The sequence below is a fragment of the Pomacea canaliculata genome, linkage group LG4 (assembly GCF_003073045.1).
Source record: "Pomacea canaliculata isolate SZHN2017 linkage group LG4, ASM307304v1, whole genome shotgun sequence".
Taxonomy (NCBI): Eukaryota; Metazoa; Mollusca; class Gastropoda; order Architaenioglossa; family Ampullariidae; genus Pomacea; species Pomacea canaliculata.
Window position 1 is genome coordinate 15850394 of NC_037593.1, and position 23849 is coordinate 15874242.

General features: G+C 40.1%; 3 long non-coding RNA genes across 3 annotated transcripts; 2 read left to right on the forward strand and 1 right to left on the reverse strand.

Moving 5' to 3' along the window:
* Positions 1 to 1145: 1145 nt before the first annotated feature.
* Positions 1146 to 2849, reverse strand: LOC112563044. The gene is made up of 3 exons (XR_003098953.1): positions 2306 to 2849; positions 1737 to 1827; positions 1146 to 1272 (listed from the first exon to the last, which is right to left on the reverse strand). It is a non-coding gene; the product is annotated as an uncharacterized LOC112563044 (long non-coding RNA).
* A 1502-nt stretch (positions 2850 to 4351) lies between these two features.
* Positions 4352 to 7182, forward strand: LOC112562460. Its single transcript, XR_003098867.1, has 3 exons — positions 4352 to 5047; positions 5533 to 5823; positions 6868 to 7182. It is a non-coding gene; the product is annotated as an uncharacterized LOC112562460 (long non-coding RNA).
* A 7385-nt stretch (positions 7183 to 14567) lies between these two features.
* Positions 14568 to 19866, forward strand: LOC112563145. The gene is made up of 3 exons (XR_003098970.1): positions 14568 to 15071; positions 17952 to 18799; positions 19357 to 19866. It is a non-coding gene; the product is annotated as an uncharacterized LOC112563145 (long non-coding RNA).
* Positions 19867 to 23849: the final 3983 nt, after the last annotated feature.

Below are 23849 nucleotides of genomic sequence, written 5' to 3' on the forward strand. Positions count from 1 at the left end.
TTGAGTAAGGGAGACTAGTCTTGTCGTTGTCGAATGGCATGCCTTCCTCCCTTTGACATCCGTACCCCCCCCCCCAAAAAAAAAAAAAAAAAAAAACCACAAAAAAAAACAAAAGTAACAATATATATATATTTGAAATCTGCTCATAATGGTAAAACAGCTTTTATAGGTCTTAGTATGTTCTTTAATGCATCTGATTTAAAATTTAAAAGTGTAAGGAGCACGAGTTGTGACAAAGTGCAGCGCACCATTTTTCACCAGACATCCTCGAGTGAATACCATGATGTTAATGCACACATATAATTATAACCACAAGGGAAAATTACCTGATGAAGTGTGGATCTGCTATAATATCAACATGACTGAGCATAACCATAAGCTGAAATGTTGCAATATTAACATCTTTTTGTGCCACTGATATGAAATTTCAAGCCAACTGGTACTCACTCACAAGGGGATACTGTTTCAGTATTTAGAATGTCCCGAAAATGTTTTTAATATTTTAAAATATTTTATGTACACCATCAACATTGCATGGTTTCAAAACTAAGAAATAGTCATCAGTCTGTCCTTATTCAATGCTATTTATAGTAGTCATCAGATAGTCTTTACTGCATGCTGGTTACATGACGCTGCGAGTAGTAAGAGGGCAGCATCATGGCTTCAGCCAGTTGGCAGTTCTATTACAGCAGTTTTAGATTACTGTTCCTAAGGATTCATGTAACAGATTAATATACTTTGGAAATACTACAATAAATAATGACAATTGTTTGTGGAAAAATGGGTTGTGGAATGTATTTGGGAGTAAGAAAAGTGTAACTTTATACAAATGTACATCACTTTATCATAGGTTCTATGATACAAAACTAGACTAGATTCACAATGGGGTAGACAGCTAGGCAAATGTTTCCTTTAAACAGCATAATCACAACTAAAGAACTGAGAATAAAGTTTGTCATCTTGAATGTGAATCCATGCTTAAAACACAAAAACCCCAAATGCAAATTCCTATCCCACCCCTGACTCCTCCTCTTCCCCCTAGGCAATTTAAGCACAAATATTTTACAAAAGTACATAGCAGATCTACATATGACCTGAAGTGAGTTTTCAATCTCATTAAGTTCACCAAAGCAAACAGGGATTATTCAAAGAGCCACATGAATGCTTCTAATCAGCAACACAGCTGATGGTAAGGCGATGAGATATGATGATACTGGAGCTGGAGGTTGGCAGCAAAGGGCAGTTTGGGCCCGCCCTGGCAGTCGGGAGTTTCTGTGAACAATAATTGCTACCTTGACACATGTTTCAGGTGAAACAAATTTTAAGATAATGCCACACACATGATATACACATTCCAAACCAAAACTCCTAAATCCCTGTGTACGATACTGTGTATTCTGTAGCATGAAACTTTTTTTAATGGTACGATATAGGAGGAACAGCAAAAGAAATATAATAAAAATTGTGCCAATAATATTTATGAAATGTGCTATTATTACATCAAAGTAACACCAATATGTCTGATATCTATTGTCATCTTCTTAAATACAATAAAAAAGAATTTCAATAAAACAAAACAAAAAAAAAAACATCCAAAAAAGTCGTCATTTTTTATGAAAAGTGTGACTTATCCCAACGCTGAATAAAAACATCTGTTTATGGCTGCCAAGTATGACTAAATAATAAGTTTTAAAAGATCATTTTCTTCTTTCCTAAAAGATTAATGCATGACTTACCAAACAATATAATTTTTGAAGAAATGGTGCCCTTGATATTTGTGCTGATGCAATAGTTGTCAATAAAATCATTAGCCTGCACATTTTTCACCTGTCGATGAAAAAAATCATGAGAGCAATAACCACATTTTCAGAAAAGAAAAATCAAAAGTTCAGGTGCAGGTCACACGAGTTGAAAAGCCAACTGAAGTCATGACAGGGTATATAGATAGTTATTGTGGGGGATAAACAAAGAATATAAAAAAGAGCTTCTTCCCTCTTTATTTATTTGTTGGTTTAATTTGGTAGTTGTACCTTGTTTCTCAGGGAAAAAAAGATAAATTAAATGTAAAAAATAATTTCGTCCAGCATAAAAGATATTAAGGAATCTTATCTTAAGCTCAAGGAAACAAAATACTGATAAGGACTTGCACGAGTCCAAACAAAATTATCTAAGTAGCTATACCAGTCATAAGCAAAAAGGACTGCTATCGCAAAGGAGTAATAATCATAAATATTCATAAAGACTATTATTTTTAAGAACAATGCAGCCACCATAAAAAAGGAAAACATATTAACTGCTGCCTTACCTTGAGAGTGTACCACTGTTCCCCTGCTTTCAGATTTTGGTTGTCTGTAGTCTGTTGATGCTGAACTAATCATCATCAGTGATTAGTTAACACTTTAACACCCTTTCCCAGGTCACAGTGGGTTCTGGGTGACCTGTCGTAGAGGGGTTACAGAAATAAAGTTAAGAACCAGAGAACAAAAAGGAATCTATGCATGAGTGAAACTGGTGTATTCTTCCTTCCTGAAAATTATTTTCATTACTGAATACTTGAAAGACACAAAAGGGAAATGGTGCACTTTAGCAGGCCACATTTCACAGTCACTTCTCTTGAGACAAGAAATATGATTTTAAGCCAGGAAATAACTTGAGTAGTCTATTCACCGCAGGCATAAGAAATAACCATCTGGTCTTTCCATATCCCAAAATTCTGTTGTATTCTACATTGGCAAATTCGCAGAATTCTTTTAAAGATTCCACGCGAACGGTGTAGATGTAGAAGTAATAATAAATTTTCATGGTTATCGTTTCCACGTCTAATGGTAGATAATCTGCAGTAGTTTGTATGGCGTTGTGTACTATATGGGCAGCACAGCCAATTCCGAACAGTCTTTTGCCAACGCCGACAGAATCTTGCAATTTTGCATAAACGTTATTTTGTCCTCTCCGTTTCAGACCAAAATTAGTATTCGCATTGTCAGCGCAAAAACCTACTATTTTTTTCTTCCAGTCCGTGTTTTAGTAAACAATTTGCAATAAGTTGGCAAATAATCTCAGCAGTTTCTCCTAAAAGTGATTCTATTTCCCATATTTTAATTTGCAAACCCGACAGTGGCACAGAGTATCGTATCATCAGCGGAAACAACTTGCCGTCTTTGTCGTTCGAAGCATCCGTGAACACTGTCACAAGCCGGGCATCACTCACCTGCTTCTTCACTTTGTTCATTATAAAAGGAACCAAGACGTTTGTAACGATTGCTTCACATTTGGTTCTTGCACAAGTGAACTTGGGATCATACATTTTTTAAAGCAATTTCCACGTGCAGTCCATTGATCTGAAACTGTGATTATAGAAAACTGTATGATACGCAAAAGTACCTTGTGGGGCTGCTAACTTGACTTCTTGATCGCCAGGTTCAACATTGGAGAAGTACCTTGTGATAGGCTTACTAGAAGCTTCCAACTTCAAAGCAATCAGTATTCAGGTGTTTGGTTATATCACTGCTTCCACCATGTGCGACAGAAAACTGTGATCCACACTTGTCACACCGCACTCCACTGTCATTGTTGATTCCTCTTGCCTTCTTTATAAATGGGAACTCGGCCTGTAGGTCCTTGTTAAACGTCGATGTTAGTTTCGTCCCCGACATTGCTTAGTCACTGATCCCGTGATCCGTACTCAAAGAAAAGGATCACTGGAAGTGAATAAAATGCCGGGCAGCGGAAAACACGTGGGAGGATTAAATTGCCCAGAGGCGAGGGGACACGTGCTGACCTAGGCTTGGCCTACAAGCCGGTTGGACTTGAGAGTAAAGAGGTGGGTATGTTACTGATGTATGGCCAGTCTGTGAATGGAGAGGATGGGGCCCGCCGCTGGCAGTACAACCTCTAAGCCCTAAGTGAGAGATGTCAAAGGAACTTGTTTTGTAGTTACTTCACGACACAGTGAAACTTTCTCTTCCCGTCTCTCCATCACCAAGCAAACTACATTAGTCTACAACTCTATACCAGGGGTGGGCTAAGTACGGCCTGTGGATGCCTTTGGATTGGCATCGTCTGCAAAACTGTGAAATGCAGTTGTTTCCACTTTTTAAAAAAAAAATCAGCCTAGCTTAATTTGCTAAAAATTTATTATGTCAAGTACAACAGAGTTAGAAATCGGCAGTCCGTAGCATTCCAACACAGACAAAGTAAAAAGATAAAAAAAAAAAATAACTGACATGTCTGATGGAGTCGTTAGAGGCTGCCTTTAATGAAAGTGAGCGGCTTCAAACAGCTTCACTTTACACAGTAAATTCGGCAGTAGAAAGCTGCCATTCCATTATCACTAGGTTTGGTAGTCACCTTCTGGCCGGCAGGTCATTATCGCCACAGGTCAAACACCGGAGCCCGCAGGGCAACGAAAAATAAGTAGGGATCAACAAGACAAGGCCAAAACCAAAGGTACGGATGAGAATCAGTGTACGGTAATCAGATTTTTAAAGACAAGCGAGACATTTTGGCGTCCCTCCCGGACATTTTATGAGCAGGCGGGACACGATGTCAAAAGCGGGACTGTCCCGCGTATGGTCACCTAGAAGTGTTCGGGAATATTCTTCGTGTGGTCAACATTGTCGCGTGTCGGCGACCGTGTTGTCTGTGTTGTGCCGCCCGTACAGTGCTGGAATGTCGTTGGGTGTGCGCGCGCGGATGGGGAGAATCAAGGGACATTCACACGACCCTTGTGTGACCCTATCCGTCTCGCGAGCTGAAGAGCCCACCGGCGGCGCTTGTCGTCACTCGTCGGTTGTTTGCAGGTCCCTTCTTTTCGGGAGTGGACGGCGCATCCCTCCCCTTGACCTTTCTCCCCCCTTTCTTTACCTTATATATTCGCGCACGCGCAGTCCTTGGGGCGTTTTTCTGTCGCTTTTGGACAACAACAACAACAACAACAACAACTTCTTCCAGCAACAGGCAGTGCCGGACGTGTGGGACGGTGTTAGACCGTGGTCGTGGCAGCCGGCGTCTTTTCTTGCCCTGGATCGACCTGTCACAATCCGTTTTGGTGAGTAGACATCTATTTTGTTGGGTTCCAAACTATTCTAGTCTGTAGGGGCCTTGATCGGCGGTTGGAAGTTGCGCGTGAGGAGCAAGTGAAAATATTTCTTGCATGCTAATAACTATATAAGTTCAGAGTTTTGAGTGCAAGACATGTTGCTTTGCCATGTTGGGTTAGCATTTGTGATGTCCGGGTCGCGGCGCATGTGCCGCTCACCCGTTTCTCCCTGTGCGAATTGTGAATTTTAAGATCAATAGTCCGGTGGTCATATAATATATATATAAGGACATTTTTAGAAAATATGAACAGTTTTTATGAGAGGCGCCTGTTGATCGAACATTTGTATGGACTGTTCTTTCTACAAGCTTTTATTTTTCCTTTTCGTCATTGTCCATCATTTTGTCGTATTCTTCGTATTCTCATCGTTTGCCTTCATTCTTCATCCACGCTTCTCTTCCCAATTCGCCATCTACGCCCACCATTGTGTCAAGGTCTAACTGTTCGCCCCTCCACCCTGCACCCTCATCGCCTCGTCAGCGCGTGAACCCGTGACCCTGCCGTGCCCGGGTGAGGCCAAGCCTACCAGCTCAAGCTCCCCAGTTACAAAGGCCCTCGGGGAAGGTGTGCCTGGACGAGAGGAAGAGCGGGGGAGGGGAGGTCAGAACTGGAGCGTCACGCAGGGTCAGAGGGCGAGCAGCAGTCAGCCGGTACATTGACCGGACGATAGACTGGCAACCCGGCAGTACGACTTTCAATTATGAAGAATAAAATATGGTATTTCGGTAAGTTTTTTTTTTAATTGAGTGTTTTCCTCCCCATCTTTCTCTCGCTCGTGAATGTGTGTGTGATAGAATGTGTGGGCGCGTACACACATGCTGGCGTCTTCACGAGTCTACATATATATATTCATGGGTAGCATAATATTGTTTACTGTCTTTTGCCAATTCTATTACGTAACCACCTGATGGTTGCACCATTGAACTTTACCAAGTAACATGTGAGACCAGGTATTCTTGCCTTTATTTCTTTTATGTAACACACGTGGAAATCATTTAAACCCACTAACACACCAATATACACATTTCTCATAGCATTTCACCTTATTTACAGAAAATCATTAGCAGACCTTCTCGACCAGCAGACTCGTTCACTAGGGAGACTTACTTAGAACATATCTTTATTCGCTTTTTGTAAATTTACAATCCTATCAAGTTTTTTCTGCCATATTGTATAGAACTTGATTATTGAACACATCAGCAATGTATATCTCAAAACACTGTTTCAAAAATGCAAGCACAGTGGATTTTGGCGATTGTATTCAAATATTATTATTTAACAAGTATTTTGCTCAAGTAAAAGCGCGAGTTGTTTGTATCTCTTACAATGTGTAAATAATATGAAATCATGTTTGTTTTCTAACATTACTCCAACTTCACACAACTCATTATTTATTAACTTCTAGTTTTTACTTATAGTATTTATTGTTCATATCCTCAGACATATTCTACCAACAAAAAAATGTAAATTTTGTCAGTAAACACTGCAGCAACAATAGTACTAATAATCACGATGTTGATGATTATTATTATACTTATTATCAGACCTAAACACTATTTCGAATAAAAAAAAATCGATCTACTACATGTACTGTCAAATACAGTAATGAAAGAGAGGGATAAAGAACCAATCAGTTCGAAATGTTATTTAGATCAGATAATGCTCCTGAATCGCTATACACGGCCTTCAAATAATCTTCGTCATCGTAACTTCATCAATATGACATTTTAAAAATATTGTTAATTGCGTTTTTTAATTTATTTTTGCAGTTGTAATCCTTGGCACCGTTTTTTCTGTTCTTGGCTGTGGTGCATTTTTGAGACACCATTATGTTGTGGACTTCACGCTTTCTTTCCTTCCTACATGCCAACAGCAACCAGAGCACCCAGTCCAGAGCAACAGACCAAGACCATGATTCTTCCACTAATGTGAGCACAGGTACCTTACAACGTCCAGCATCTTGAGTATTGATAATCATGAGTCTGAAACCCCAGAATACACATCTATAGGCGATAGAAATTTGCATCAGACTACCACTCTCTCTATCCGCCCAATTCATTCTGCTGAGGCTGGGAATCCCAAGTTCATCTTATCCGACATCTGTCAACAAACCACCACTACAACGAACTGCTTTGTTGGACAGCATCAACGGTTCCAGGTGATATGTGAAGACCCGACGGCAGGTTGGGCAATCAGATGTTTGAGTATGCGTCTGTTATTGGATTGCACTGAAAACACAAATAGGATACCCGTCTTTTGGGCAGTCAATCTACTTAATGATGTGTTGCCACAATACTTCGATAATGAGAATTCTGTCAAAATACTCAAACCATGTGCAAGAGAACTTTGTACGGGAACACCGCATGTTGCAACATTTTTCCCAGGTTCCTTCAGCTGGATCCAAACACAAATTTACAGGATCGGGCTGGCCTCTAGTCGTGGCGATATTTCTTTGAACCGAAGCGAAATACGAGAAGCGATGAAGTTCAGGACTCTATAGTGACCCAGGCTCGCAAAGTGTGACAGCCTCCGTCAAACACAACCGCACGCTGACAGGCATCCACAGTACGACGGGGAGACTACCTTCATGGTGAGAGCTCTGGATATAAGACAGCTCCGTTACAATATCTTGTGCAAGCCATGGACTACGTCAGACAAAGGTTCCGTGACGTCACTTTTGTTATCTCATCGGATGACGTCAAATGGTGCAAGGAACAGTTTGCAAACATAAGTGACGTCACTGTTCTGCAGGCGAATTCGCCGCCTGCTGTTGACATGATGACTCTTGCGTCACTGGATCACATGATCATGACGGTGGGGACCTACGGGTGGTGGGCTAGTTTCCTGAACCCCGGGATTACCGTCTACTACCGAGATTTCGTGAAGCCGGGTACTCCTCTCTCGCGACATTTCAGCCCAAACGGAACGGACCACTACTGTCCAACCTGGATTTCTTTGTCGTGACCTTCAGTGTTATTGCCATCAATGTTGGCAGTTGATAGTGAGTGTGACATTTATGTATTGAAGAATCTTGAATTTCGTAAATATTTTTTTAATTATATTTTTAATAACTTCAAAATAGATATTCAGTTTTCTTTTTGTATAATTTTTTATAGTTTTAAAAGTCCTTGGGTGGGGGTATTCTGTTATAAAAATATTTCTTGTTTATCTGTTGCTGTCCTTTTTGATCCTCTAAAGAAATCCTGAAATATCTTGGAAAGACCCGGAAGATAAATCAGAAAACTTTTTGGGAGTGAAAATTTCAAGTCATATCTTGTATCTGTTTTAATTTTAAGATTTGGTAAATAATATAGATATATCTTGATGTGCATGTAAGACCCCCACACAGAAATCAATTTACAACCGTTCATTTAAATATGACAACTAAGATATAAGTTTGAAACTTTAAATGCACACCTTTCAATGATAGAAAACAATGGCGAAAGAAAGGCGGCAAAATATGCAACTAGTGACTTAGATATTAATGGATTACACGGGGCAGTATACAGAAAATGAAGTTCAAGAAGGATGAAGGCAGGGAAGGTATTGATGACAAGTCGAAATTCACCCATGAAGAATTTCAAGAATGTATGAGATAACATCATGCACAACCAGGTGCTGTTTATATTTTCCTGAACATCATCTTCATTTTCAGCTAGACAATAAACTCCCTATGGAGCAAGTGCATATGAGCAGCAACAGGAGCAAAAGACTTTTCTTGTTTAACATGCTTTCATAGGCTCATTCCTGTCACAGCACAGTTTTTGTTTCCTGGTGTGTGTCTATAACAAACTTAACATCTAATTATTGTGTATGATTTTGGTGCAATGCTAACAATGTTATTCCTTGTGTGTGAGAGATCATGCAGTCTAGATAAGACATGCTTGACAATGTTTATGTTGTTTAGAGGGGGGAATATGTTCAACATTTAAAATCAGAAAATATGTTTCCAAATTAGAGTGTTATAATATCCCGTATAATAATATCTTTTCATAATGAACTCACATTTCTTCGTTCACTTGAAAAAAAAAAAAAAAATATTATATGTGTAAATAAAAAGTTCAACTTGTACTAAATGCACAAGAATAAATCTCTTAATAGTCATCTAAGAACCATATTTCTCAGTGTAAGATAGCTTGAACATAATCCATCCTTTACTCCAATATGAATGCTTTGCCAAGCTTCTATAAACATACAGCTCAACCCACTGCACCATAAAATAAAAAGATATTAAAAGAAATTAAAAATAAAATTAAGCAATAAAAGACAATGCCAAAAAAATAAATACACGTATGCAATGTATGAAAGTCATGCAAACTTATCTCCTTTCTACTTTCCCCTCTCGCTCTTTCTCATCTTACGCACAACCATCAAGTAACACCCACTACGCCTTTAGTAGAAACTGGTTTTCCAGACCTTTGTCCTGTCCTGCTAATCTGATCGGAATGGTCATTAACTGTGATACATTTATCGCCATCATTTCCCACTAAAAGATGCATTGGTACTTCGGTAAGTACTTTCAATCTTTCTCTCCTCTCTCACCTTACAGAAGAACCATCATAAAACTTTACTGGCCACGTCTTTGCATTCATCTTCAAAATAAAATAAAAAAAAAAACTGGTTCTATAAGAACATCATTACGACCAAAGGTTATAACCAGAATGGTCAAAAATGCTTAAAAATAAAATCCTTCGTCTAAGGTTTCTCATGAGATGAATAATACTAATTTTGAAGAACTGTTTGTCCATGCACGCGATGCTATCATGACACCCGATGTGAGCTAAACATGAAGGTAGAACAGGAGTTCAAGAACCCCCCCCCCTAAAGCTATAAGTGCAGGGTCTGTTATTGCTTCACCTTTCTTCCTCCCTCGACCATTTAGTCGCCTTCTGCAGAAATTGCTGGACGTGCCTTCCCCTGCACACTGGCTTGCATATCAGCTTTTTCTCCTCACTTTAGCAAACTAAACAAAAGCCGCTGCTCGGATCCCTTCGCAAATATATCACTATTTTTGTGTTCAACAGAATCTCCCTGCTAAACAGGAACAATTTTATTACGAAGGCTATACAAAATATTAGAAAAATAGAAAATAATGTCGGCCTAATGATGACATAATGAGCTGTAGAGTTTACTAATAAATATGTCAGTTCAGTAAAGACAGTATACTTTTCTTATACCAATACATAAAAGCAATCGGTGAAATATTATAATACAATTTGTGATGTACTTAGATCTAGTTTTAGTTTTCTTCTATAATCGTGTAAACATCAAAGAGGCCTGAGTGCATCGATTAGGATGTCATTCACCACACTATGAACAAGAATATCTCTTAAGAATTGCTCAGCTAAAATCTATTTATTTTTACTTTCAATAATTCTGCTAGTACCTTACCCTCACTGCTGACTTTTTGGTAAAATAAATTTTACTTTTTTACGTTTTGTATCAAAAGTACTTTGAAAGATCCAACATGTAATTTATTTACAAATCTATGACATTACTTTTCATTATAATAAATTAAAATCACAAAAAATCTTCCAAATTAAAAGATAAAAACAAAATTGAAAACAGATGAAGCAATTCAGATGTTACAGCTAACTGATTATGGTGCCCCTGATCTAGGGGTGGTGAATGGTAATGAAAGGGTAGAACTGGCCCTGGATACAAAGCTTTTCAACATGTTCAAAAATGGACTCGGTCCCTCTGTTGTTCTCTGGTAGAGGAAAATGTGAACGACTACGGAGGCCAGGGACACAGGACCATTGCCTAGAAATTTCCCAAGAGTAATAAGGCTGTCCATACCATGAGAGGAGAATGTAGAGCTCAAGTAAGGTATTCAGTTACCTACACAATCGTTAGCCTTCACAGACGACACAATGGCGTCAGCTGACGTGAATTCAAGCATGAAGGTTCGTAGCCTGACCTTTGTCCCAGGGACGTGTAAGACCTATTTTGCTGATGGCCAGACCTGCGTATCACAACACGATCGCTTCCGCAAGTTTCCCCTTCCCTTTCCCGGTCCTACACCGTCCAAGCGAGACGAGTGACCCGAGATCAGGTGATACAGCACCCACGTGTATGTGCATAAATCATGGACAAACTACAAAGACCGTATCCTGTTCACCACAGCGTGACGAGGCCGTTGACTCTCTTTGTGGTGATATCCAGTAGGGCAGAAATAATGGGTAGGTGTTGTGGTCCTCTCACAACTCACAAGTACCTCAAAATCAGACCATTTTTGTCTACCCTATTTTGAGTGCAGGGGACAGAACCTGTCGTGAACTCTGGGGTAGGAGCACATGGAGATGGTATAGGTTATGATTTCCATCCTTCCGGCCTATCACACTCTCGATACCTCCACCAAATCCCCTCGACATCTACAGCATGCACCTATACTAAATTGCTTATTTACACTTTTAATTAGCTTGAGCCCCAAGGATGTATCACCCCAATAAACAACTCAAAACAATTTAGTATATTAAAGAAGGTTATTAATTATCGAGAGGATTACAAACTACAAAATGAGAAAGGAATAACAAAAGAACAGACAAGTTTGCAAATGATCTAGTTTCTTATCTTGGCTAACTATCTAGGTTTCCCGTTAACACCAATTATTCGTTGCTTATTTACTTTTTTCTGAATACGGTTTGTATGATGATTCAGTATGAGTTGTGTTCTAGTTCACCTGCCACTTTTCATTGTTTTATAATTTCGTTCTTCATTGCTGCATTTCTAGTCTTATCTAATATCAGATCTGTCTGATTTTTGTTGTGCGTGATAAAGCAACCTTGTCCATAAATTTATGTTAAAGAAACTTCCATCTTACTACTTTTTTTTTCTCCTTGCCTCAAGCACACCTTTAGAAAAAAAACCCAAACTTTACATCAAACTGCTATTGTACGGCTTGTCGTTAAATAATACATATAGACAGCAAGGGACGGGGAACGCCGTTCCAGCAGCTAAGGCTATATTACGGCAAGCAGGACAGCCCGGTAAACACGATGCCACATGCAGAGAAAGAATCAGCGCCCGAGACAGAAATGAACTCAGGGCAGCCAACTTCACTGATATTGGTGACAGCGTAGCGCTAACCGTTGCGCCAACCGGAACCGCTCAATATAGACAGCAAAACGAAAACTGAATTAAATAATGAAACAGAATCGAACCTTCCTACTGCCCAATTAAAAGAAGAAAACCACAGGGAGACTAATGATATTTGCAGTTATCCAGTTTGATAAAACCCAGAAAAATGCACAGATTATTTATTAAGTGTCTGTATTCAAATTTTACATGAATGAGGGCCACGTGGTCGCCTGTGGCACAATCACTAAGGAAAGAGAGGATGGCCTGATGCTATGAGGGTTTTTAAGAAGAGATGAATGATGTTAGGGAAATATCATTTTCTTGGTATCACTTGCAGGAGACATTTCATCCACTTGTAGGTTTATTTGCCCACGAGTTTCTGGGTTCATGTATCACACCATCATCAGAGCGTGTGAAGGCCCCATGTGAAGTGAAAGCTACCCAGGGGTCAAGTGTAGGGCGGGTGCGAGGTGGAGAAGGGTGAGGGAGGGGCGGTGTTGAGGGCTGAGGGGGTTGGGGGAGGACCCTAGGAGGCTAGGACAGACAGAACAGATGCCAGTCTTATCTTTCACTCCTCTTTCGTCAAGTCAGAAGAACTTAGAAGAAAAACTGAAGGGAGTTCGGGGACAACAACACTGTCTTATCCTTATTACATATGTTTCTTTGTGATTATATTAACTATTTTACTTACGAACTTTCAGCCAGAAAGCACTTAGTTAATTCACGATCACATTATCAATTAATAAGGGTAGCGTCAGTAAATAAATAAATAATAATAAATAAATAAATATCAAAGTAGAGTCAGTTGTCTGTTGGAGTGCTTTAAACTAAGCAAGACCCGGACATCGGGATTTAATTCAACAACACCTTTGTATTGTTAGCGTCTTGAGACTGTCCTGTTCACTTTCACACCCAACTGCCGGGTAGAACCCGGGAAGTGGGGAGGGGTCATAGGGGTAAAAAGCTCGAGTACCGTGGGCTAGATGACGGAGAACAAATACCGGAAAATTTTAATGACCCGTTCATTTACTTTTGGTTGTAAAGATCCTTGTAGAAAAGGACTTTCCATATAAAGCAGGAAAGACGAGGTCAGTGCTCGTCCCTAAGATCAGAGAAAAGTTAAAGTTTAATTTTACATTGCATTTGTCTGCTTGGGTGCTTGATGCTATCGTCCTTGCGAAGCTGTGTCGCTGTACTGCAAAAATATATTTGATTTGTGCACTCGATTATGCGCCAAAAATATACATTTTTTTTTATTACAATGCGTCCGGAGGAGAAAATTGTGAACGAATCAAGCTTCAGGAGTGGATGCAAGTCTGTGGTCCTACAATGTCATGACAGTTTGTAAAGATACGTTTGCTTAATACATGACTTTTTATACACATTGTCATATCCTTACAAATTTCTCTACATATCTAGGGAAACACAGTTCGTCCATACCTTAATTAATTCTTCAAATTCACAGTACCTTCCATCAAAAGCGCTGTATAGAATGCTTAAGTGTTTAGACTGTGCCTAGCAACATGCACTAGTAGTCCCATGACCTCACAAGAAATCAGGTTTTTAAGGCAAATAATTAGCTTGCAAATAGATGTTAGCAGATGGGGGATGGTGTATGATCGTGGGATAGAGAATAACGGAAAATATAAGCTTCTCCTTGGTTGACATAGTATCGCAGCGTGAACGAGCGTCTGACGGACTGTGAGAGAATAATGAACAAACAGACTTATTCTTTGATAAAAAAAAAATATAGCAGCGTGAACGAATTCAACCGATTGTCGGGGAATAATGGAATACATTGTCTCACTCTTCGTTTGATATTACTTCGCGAGCGGGTGTCTAATCGTCTTCTCAGGAATCAGTGAACGTAAAATTTAGAGTTAAATACAGCCGAGTCGTTGTTTGAAAGTACACGGGGGTGACTCTACATTTGGAAGTATTTAAAACAGACGGAAGGAACAAAACTCAAAATTAAAGAAACAAACAAAAAAATAAATAAATAAAAAGTGAACCTCATACAATGCACACTATATTATTGGTTGCTTTCGACAAATATCTGCTAATCCACCCAGACACCTATTCACAGGACAACACCCGTTCTTCTACATCATGAGACCCACTGCCCAGACCATTACAAGACGGTCACTGAGTGCAAGATATCGACTCTGATTTTAGTCACTCCAATCAAATCAGATGCCCAGGTAGTTATTATATTGATTAAAAAGAAAAAGAGAGAGAAACCCTAGCATCATACTTTCTTCTTAATCACGTTCTCAGAGAATGCAATTAAGTACTGTCGACCAAGGGAGGGTCATTACATGGCTGCAGGAGGATGAAGAAAACAACGGCATTACAGTACCTTGTTGATCACAGCCAGGGAGGGGAGGGATACAACGATTGACCGACAACTTAAGCAGCAGTAAACAAGGTTATAGTGACCATCAGGAAAAAAAAAACCAAACAATAAAGCGCATTGTTGGAGCTGAATAAGGCGTTGATACGACCGTTTGAATTTAGTGACGTAATTAAATGGAGGGAGAGGTCGTCCCATGACCTTAGTCAGGTCGTAAAGGTGTGAGGTGTTAGACACCTTTCTGTTCTCTGGACTAGCGAGACGTGGGAGGGGTGTCCATGTCCTCACCCTCGCTACCTGTCTTTCCCCAACCCTCTCTAAGTCAGGTCCACATTCTCGCCAATCGGGAAGACTGGCAGAAGTGAGGTGCGCTACTCAGGTGACAAACCAGCGCCTCAATCATAAGAAACAAAAGCGAAATAGAGAAACATGTGTGAGATTTGTTACTTCCATGACTGCAGCTGATCGAGTGCTTTAGGAATATTTTTCGTGTTGTGAACATCCGTCTTTCATTTATGGACATCAAAAAAAGATATTTTGGTAAGCTACTATTTTTAATTCAGTGATCTTCTCTGTATGTCTCACTCTCGCCAATAACAATAATAATTTCCTACGAGTAATAATTACTACTTGCTCGATTCTAAAATAGCGAAAAATATTACAGAAAGAGTTCAGATACATTTACTGTGTACTGTGAAGAAATCAAAGACAATTATAATGGACCAATCAATTACTTATTTTTCAGTTGCATTGCTTTGGGTCTTTCTTCTTGTTCTTGCCTGGGAAGTGTTTGTAACACGCCACTATGTTGTGGACTTCACGCCCTCTTTCCTTGCTAGACTTGTAAACAACAACCAGTCAAGAGCAGTAGCACATGACTATGATTCTCCACTAATGTGAGCACCAGTTACCCTACAACTTCCAGCAGCTGGAGTATTGATAATCATGAGTCTGAAAACCCAGAATACACATCTATAGGCGATAGAAATTTGTATCAGACGACCACTCTCTCTTATCCGCCGATTCATGTGCTGGAGGCTGGGAATTCCCAAGTTCATCTACTCCACCATCTGTCACAAACACTACTACAACGACTGCTTCGTTGGACAGCATCAACGGTTCTAAGGTGATCTGCGCAAGACCCGACGGCAGGTTGGGCAATCAGATGTTTGAGTATGCGTCTGTAATTGGATTGCACTGAAAACAAATAGGATACCCGTCTTTTTGGGCATGTCGTCTGCTTTATATGATGTGTTGCAGAATACTTCGATAATTGAGAATTCTGTCAAATATTCAAAGCAGTGCGAAGAGAATTTTGTAGAGGAGCCCGCGTGTTGCAAATTTTTCCCAGGGTTCCTTGAGCTAGATCCAAAAAGGAATTACAGGATCGGACCTTACCTTCAGTCGTGGCGATATTTCTTTGAACACGAAGCGGAAATACGAGAAGTGATGAAGTTCAAGGACTCTATAGTGACCCAGGCTCGCAAAGTGGTTGACAGCCTCCGACACAAACACAACCGCACGCTGACAGGCATCCACGTACGACGGGGAGACTACCTTCAAGCTGAGATTTGGGGATATAAGACAGCTCCGGTACAGTATCTTTTGCACGCCATGGACTACGTCAGACAAAGGTTCCGTGACGTCACTTTTGTGGTCGCTTCTGATGACGTCAAATGGTGCAAGGAACAGTTTGCAAACACAAGTGACGTCACTGTGCTGCAGACGAATTCGCCGCCTGCTGTTGACATGATGATTCTTGCGTCACTGGATCACATGATCATGACGGTGGGGACGTACGGGTGGTGGGCTAGTTTCCTGAACCCCGGGATTATCGTCTACTACCGAGATTTCGTGAAGCCGGGTACATTTCTCTCGCGACATTTTAGCCCAAACGGAACTGACTACTACTGTCCAACCTGGATTTCTTTGTGAACTGCAGTGTTAATGTAATCACCATTGTCAGCTGCTAGAGAGAATGTTACGGGTACACGAATGACAGTGTCGTGACTTATTTAAGTATTTAAAGATCTTGAATTTTAAAAGCCTTTCTTTCTTGCTTGCAAATATACTATTTTTTTACACTTTAAATGACGTCTTGTAAAATTGATACGATCAAGATTTTGCTCTGTAGTTTTTTTAGAGTCTGAAAAATCTTTTAGCAAGAGGGGGAGGCAGTATTCACTTACTACATTTGTGGTCCATTTTGTTCTTCTAAAGCAGGGTTGTAAAGTTTCGCGTTTCAAATTCACAGTGCCGTGCTATTTGTTCCGGTGTTTTAATTGTAGGCACTAGACCAGGGCAGTCGCGTTGAAGTAACGTGATTAGGGGACACAACTCACCATGTTGCATCATGATAGGACGTGTAATGGAATTTCAGATCGTTTACATAAACATGGAATCTACCAGAGAGGCATCATGATCTGATGCTAATCCATATAGCCGAAAAGCGGCAAGCAGAAGCGAATGTGTCTGTCATGTTCTCGTATTTGTTCTGTTTATCCCGTAATGGAAGTCCCTTGCTTATCCCTAAAATAAAAAAAAAATTATTATTCATTTAGTATTCATTTATGTTCTTATATTACTATAAAAACGTCCTATAGATTTCCTGCAACATGCGATAAATAAAATTCCTCTCATCATTAAAAAATTCCTCACCTGTTATTTAAAAAAAATGTTGACGAGATAAAAAAAGTCAGTAAACCTGCACACGACGAAAACACAATACTTGACGGCCCCTTCAACCTGACGACCTGCATCTGTAAACTTTAATGTTCTGTGGTCCTTTGTAAATGTGACAGACTATTGGCTGTAGTTCAGGAGTGGTGAAGAATCATTCGGAATGTAGTTGATGATGTTTTTACAGCGTATTTTCCACATGCCTCTACCTTTATTTATGTCTGCCCTTCGTCTTGTTGGAGGAGTGGGTAGAGAACCGAGTGGTTAGAGCGCTGTTGTCCCAGCAGACAGGTTCCCCTTCTCTCTTTCTCATAGTTTTAACTCACTTTTAGCAGGATACTGCGTACCCGAATAATCTTTCATTTAAAAAATCAGTTAGTATCCTTCACTAAATCTAACAGGACCTGATACACCCTTGTCTCATCTAACACTGGTTGGATTGATAAAAACTCAACTTGGGTGCCAATGCCATAAAGTTCGTTTGCCAGTCAGTCCCTATTTATCTGCTTTGTCACCAGTGCCGCACGAGCTTTACGTGATTTCGCTATTTTATTATTCAGTCCTTCAGAGTCCGCTATGCCTAACATTCTGTCCCGCCCCTCCACCCTACAAAAAAATTGTGAAAATGGTAATTTTGGGTGCAGAGGTCGTTCAAAGCCGTTAACGCTAAACTAAGAAGTCTCGGTGCTGTATTTAAATTGATGGAATACAGCTTATATCAAGGTTGAATTTCTCTTACAGGTAAAGTTCAGCAGTTCAGGAACTCGCCTACCCGCGGGTAACGACTTCAGTCAACAGAAGCTGTCGTTGTCATCAGGCGTTGCTTGCCGTTGCTTGCAGCGACAAAACAATCAACAATAAACACAGACTCCACCAACTGAGAAACCAGACGTAACCAATCTTTAAAAAGGTTTCAACGACATTGCCATGGCATCGATAACATTTAACGATGAACATTAAAAGTTTATTGGATGCAACAGATGGCTGAGCGATACACCCAACCTTCTGATTGGACGTGCGAAGATCAAAATGGTTCCTGCGTATTACACTTCCAGTGTCACATATCCAAGCAAGAGAATTTTTCTCATTAATTAATCTATCTTATTAATCAGTCCTACAGTATGTCTTATCAACATTAATCAATCACTCTTGTTAAGCACTCAACATCATAAATGCTCCAATCGACATACCAGCGAGTTGTCGTTCGTGCCTGCCACCCTATATCATTGGTGCCAGTCTAAAGCCACTAATTCTACCTCCGTGTTTGAAACACATCTCTTAGATTAACCCAGGGGTTTATTTCAATCCTCTACCCTATTTCAAACCTGTCATTGTTGCGTCCGTGTTAGTTCAGATAAGAAGCTGATTTGGACATGTCTGACGTGGTTAGCGCCCCAGAGAAAAAAGCGACCACTCGAGTAAAGCCAGTCAACGATGTCGAAAGCAACTACAGGAGGTGACACCACTCCCTCGTAATACAATATCGTGGCTGTGTTTATATTCGGCGATACATCTTCGACCAGATGAGTGCACAGTTCTCTTGCTGTCGCAATACTGATTTACATTATGAACAGCAAAAGAAATCCTGGGTGAGTCACGACCTGCATATCTGCACTTGATCTCTCCTTTTGTGTGTGAGTGTATATGACAGAGACTGGTCTTCTCACGTCTTTTTATACATGAATTACTAATATAATGTTATTTTCTGTCTCTTGCAATTTATCTGTGAAGTAACTATCTCATTGTTGAACCATTACTTTTTACCAATGAAAATATGATACTATGCATTTTCGTCTTCCTTAAAAGTCATTTGTGGTACTCTTCTGTAACGGATAAAAAATAGTACACCATGTAGTTTTGCCCTTTCTGGAGTCCAAAATCATAATGATAGTTATCGTCATAATGATAGTGATTGTGTTTTTCATGCAGAGCCAGAACATATTACAAAAAGGGAACTAATACCTTTCCTGTAAAGAAGACAAAGTCAATGCTAAAGGTACAATCAGTCTGAAATATGACTTGCTTTAAAAATAGTCAAACAAACTTTCTAAATCACTAAACGTGGCCCACAAATAATCTTCGTCAACGTGACACTCAAATCTTTATTAGATTCTTTTTTTTATTTCTTTGTTTATTTATTTTTCAGCTGTATTCCTCTGCGTCATTCTTCCTGTTCTTGCATGGCATGTGGTTGTAAGACGCCATTATGTTGTGGACTTCACGCCATCTTTCCTTGCTAGACTTGTCAACAACAACCAGAGCATCCCAGTCGACAGCAGCAGGCAATGGCTATGATTCTTCTACTAATGTGAGCAAGGTACCCTACAACTTCCATTAATTGGAGTCCAATCAGTCATATGTTCGAAAATCCTGAAGGTAAATTTATTGGTGATAGAAATACGCATAAGCAAACCACTCTCATTTATCCACTTAATTCGTGTTTTGGACGCTGGGAATCCCCAAGTTCATCTACTCCACCATCTGAGACTAGAAAAACTGCTTCGTTGGACAACATCAACGGTTCCAAGGTGATCTGCGCAAGACCAGACGGCAGGTTGGGCAATCAGATGTTTGAGTATGCGTCTGTTATTGGGATTGCACTAAAAACAAACAGGATACCCGTCTTTTTGGGCATGTCGTCTATTTACATGATGTGTTGCAGAATACTTCGATAATTGAGAATTCTGTCAAATACTTAAATCAGTGCAAAGAGAATTTTGTACAGGAGCCCGCGTGTTGCAAATTTTTCCCACAGGTTCCTTGAGCTGGATCCAAACAAGAATTACAGGATCGGGCCTGCCCTCCAGTCGTGGCGATATTTCTTTGAACACGAAGCGGAAATACGAGAAGCGATGAAGTTCAAGGACTCTATAGTGACCCAGGCTCGCAAAGTGGTTGACAGCCTCCGACAGCAAACACAACCGCACGCTGACAGGCATCCACGTACGACGGGGAGACTACCTTGGTGGTGAGAGTTCTGGATATAAGACAGCTCCGTTACAGTATCTTGTGCACGCCATGGACTACGTCAGACAAAGGTTCCGTGATGTCACATTTGTGGTCGCTTCTGATGACGTCAAATGGTGCATGGAAGAATTTGCGAAACACAAGTGACGTCACTATGCTGCAGGTGAATTCGCCGCCTGCTGTTGACATGATGACTCTTGCGTCACTGGATCACATGATCATGACGGTGGGGACCTACGGGTGGTGGGCGAGTTTCCTGAACCCAGGGATTACCGTCTACTATCGAGACTTCGTGAAGCCGGGTACATTTCTCTCGCGACATTTCAGCCCAAACGGAACGGACTACTACTGTCCAACCTGGATTGCCTTGTCGTGACCTACAGTTTATTGTAATCACCATTGTCAGCTGTTAGTAACGGTGTCACGAATACAACTGTGATAGTTGTGTAGTGAGTGTAGTATTGAATGTCTTTTAGTGGCGGTATTCTATTAGAAAATAATTTTATTATTCTTGGTGATGCGTTTTGTCACAAGTCTTGACATCGTTGTTATAATGAATTTTAGCTATATATTGCTGAAATGTCTGTGCGTGATCAGTTATTAATTTGGTAAAATTTATATATATTTTTCATAAGGATGTTAAGACATCTCTCCTTATTTACAACCGTTCATTTCAATATTACACCTTAGACATAAACTTTAGTGTAGACCTTGCAATGATAGAAGACGTAATGGCGAAACAATGGCTGTCCTATAAGCAACTGGTCACTTAGATATCAATATTAGCAAGCCTCTTTTGCATTAATTATAATAAATGATGTGATCTAAATTATCGTAATTTTCTTGTGGGTTCACTGCTAGGATTTCTTGAGGTTTTATTTCTTATGTCCTTAATGTCCAGTTTTAGCAATTAGTTCTTGCAATAAGCAAAAACATCGTTGTGTGTTATTTTGTAATATGGTTTCAAATGATTAACAGTACTTTGTCAAAAAGATGAAAATGAGCCAAGAAAAACATGCACATGTTTATCCTAATGTTATCTACGAAAGAGGTAGAAAAATCTGTTTATGGCTTATATGTAAATACTCCTCCCGGGTAAATTGCTTATGTGCTGTGAATGCTGATGCACTAGTCCTTGCACATAACTTATTTTGTCTGAGATATCTGTATTAATCTGAAAGCATGTCACTGTTATAGCTCTCTTAAAATCTGAGTACATGTTCCTGCTATTTTATATTGCTTTTTTAAATGCTCTTATTGAGTTTGTGTGATCACGTCCACAGATATAAATGTGATGGCATCTGGGACGTGCAAGGAGATGAGACAGTTTAAGAAAGAAAAGTGGATAAAGTGTAGGAGGCTAAAACTCCCCTGAATCTGGGAAGTTGCCATCGGCTTCTTCTTCTCCCTCTTTTATGCTCCTATATCACTATTCTACATTCATCCACCCCCTTCGCTTCATCCTTCATCCTCCTGTCCTACATCGTGTGACGTGTGGTTAGTGAGGCAGTTTGGACTGAGGACCAGCAGAGGGTCCCTGTGTGGTCAGGACGGACAGTAGAGTGGAGTAGAGTGGTGGTCAGCGCGAGAACGTGGAGCGAGGCCACAGAAAGTGAGAGAGAGAGGGAGAGAAAGAATAAACAAAGTGCGAACTGTTCTACATCTTACGCTGGGCCTGAAGGCCTCAAGGGTGAGAACTCGTCGTGCCCTAACAGTACTGAGCCACAGTGTGTGCGGATGTTTGTTTGTTTTCTTTTTTCCCCTCACTAACCTTAATTATCTTTTGTCTGGGCGTAAGGGAATCTGTGTTTTCTTGTGTCTGTGAAGATAAATTTTCACTTTTTATTTTTTTAATCTACGTGTAAATAAACTTGCTATTTGTACCGTTAATTTCGTCTTAGTTGTGGTCTACGTTCATTAGAGATTCGACAGGTACGTCGTGTACCTCTGGCTGAGCGAGTGGTTGTGTGTTGGTGCTAGCTGTGAGCGGTTGCTAGGGGTGACACGTGACACTTACACTGTGGTGTAAAATCTGCCGGAGTGTAGCTGGTGCTGTGGCAAATGTTACTATGTGTGTAGCTTTGCTTCTGACAGACATTTTTCATGTGAGTCCCCATGTATTAACAGAGGTATCTACATTGTGGCTGTATGAAAATCAGGTAGTCAACAGATGCCGAAAAAAAATAAATGAAATAAATAATAAAATATTTTTTATATAACAAAATAGCGGAGGCAACCAACCAACCAACCAACCAACCAACCAACCAACCAACCAACCAACCAACCAACCAACCAACCAACCAACAAACAAACAAACAAAAGCAAACAAACAAACAAACAAACAAGACAAGACCATGAATGTGCAGGTATACGTGCAATCAAGACCAGGATGATACTAGGGACAAATCACGTGATCAGGGTTTTCCGCAGTTTTTTCCACAGCTACACACATAACACTTATCAAATACAAGTAGCCGGTGGCTATGGGTGTCGTCTGAAGCAAGAAGGAGACGTGACGTGTCTCATGCCTCCAGGACACTAGACGGACAGCGACACTTTCACCTCGTTGAATATCTGGAGTGTGTCACGTTCAGGTCCGCAACAACAACAAATAACATTCTGGGGTAGGTGGAGGGACAATGGCAGTAACAGGTTCTTGCGTCGGGTGGCGCATTTACTCCTCATGGTTGTGAGAGAGAGAGATTGTTTGTTTTTAACGCCGTGCCAGCAACTAAGGCTATATCACGATGAGAGAGAGAGAGAGAATACATAAAAACATGTACAAGAAGTTTTATTTCTAAAATCAGTTTCTATCGTTGTGTCTCGCGATCGTTCTTAGTCTTTGTGTCTTTATATCTTTCTCTTATCCTATCTTCTCATCATCGTTGAAACCATCCATTACACAGCCTGACATGCTCGCACTTCTTTTGTTGTAAATGATTTCTCCAACACCAATCTGTCGTACATTTTATTCTTCAAAGGACAAAAAGTCAATACCATTACCTATAATCAGCACCTAGCCTTATATCCTCAAACTACACAATTTTTTCGCAGAGAAGCCAACAGTTACCAAGGGTTGATACTCTTTGTCTGTCTGTAACAGGCGCAGTCACATGTAGTTGATTTCTTTTCATAGTTACAGGAGAAGTAACAGGAGAGAGAAAATGTACAGACGGGGTGTGGCGTTACTGCTGAAAAAGAGAAAATTTAGAAACTTGATCAGATTAAAGGGCTTTAGAAGTTTGATATGTATGATATTGTTAAGAAAGTGTAAAAAGGACTTTGAAACACACACACACACACAGATAGGCATGCGTATATGCAATCACAACCCCTAAGAAATACACAGAAATAAGCAAGCATAACATACACACACAAACTTACATGCTAAAATATCTTTGGAAAGTAAATAATTAAAAATATCAGAGTATTAAAAAAATTATCAGAATATATATATATATATCAGAATATTAAAAAAAACACAGAATGACACACACACACACACACAAAAGCACAAATATACAAACATGTACTCAAAAGACAGTACACACACAAACACACGCGCGCACAAACACACACACATCACATGAACAAGAATGCAAGTAAGCAAACAGATCATTCAACGTACCTCCTTACCTTGGCACCTGCAGGTGGAGCATCCGTTGGAGTCTA